General features: G+C 44.2%; 1 long non-coding RNA gene across 1 annotated transcript; it reads right to left on the minus strand.

Annotated features, from left to right (window-relative positions):
- On the minus strand, positions 1-668 carry LOC119266661. Its single transcript, XR_005132078.1, has 3 exons — positions 654-668; positions 258-513; positions 1-77 (listed from the first exon to the last, which is right to left on the minus strand). It is a non-coding gene; the product is annotated as an uncharacterized LOC119266661 (long non-coding RNA).

Consider the following 668-nt stretch of genomic DNA (forward strand, 5'->3'; position numbering starts at 1 on the left):
GCTGCAATGATCCTTGTGTGCATGTGTGGCCACATTCGCCCGTTGCTCTCATAACTCGGAACATAAACTCTCAAAACCTGCATTTAGCAACAAGGAGGAACGTAAGGTAATTAAGTCACTTCTGAAATCTGTTCTCTTCAAGAAGCCATGCATGCCTATTTGCAAAAAAGAAAAAAAAAGAAAAACATGCCCAGGTTGGTCAGTCCAGCTGTTCGACATGCATGCATACATTGAAGTAATTATAAAATCTCGCTCACCTGGTTTTTTGCTATAAGCCAACCCAGAGCAAAGTAAGCAACACCGAATGGCAAAATCAAAGGCGTGATGACGGAGTAGCACAGCACAATTGTCACGATGAGCATGTCGTTGGGAACCCTGGTGTTATACCTCAGGTTTCCTGGAACCCATGCCGCTCTCACCTCGTCCTCTGTCTTGCATATGTACTTCCTTTTCAGGTGGAAAATGATGAGAGGGACCAAACGAGAGAGCTCAAGCCCATAACCAACAAAGCATCTGTCGAAAACAACAATCAATCGGTATATTCTACGGCTGGGTGAAATTCAGAAATGTGTACGTATACTGGACTGGGACTGGAAGAAGCTCAGGACAGCAACTTAAAGTGCATAAATGAGCGAGACACAGTCATTAATTACCTGAGTGCAACGAAC

This window comes from Triticum dicoccoides, chromosome 3A, assembly GCF_002162155.2.
Source record: "Triticum dicoccoides isolate Atlit2015 ecotype Zavitan chromosome 3A, WEW_v2.0, whole genome shotgun sequence".
Lineage (NCBI taxonomy): Eukaryota > Viridiplantae > Streptophyta > Magnoliopsida > Poales > Poaceae > Triticum > Triticum dicoccoides.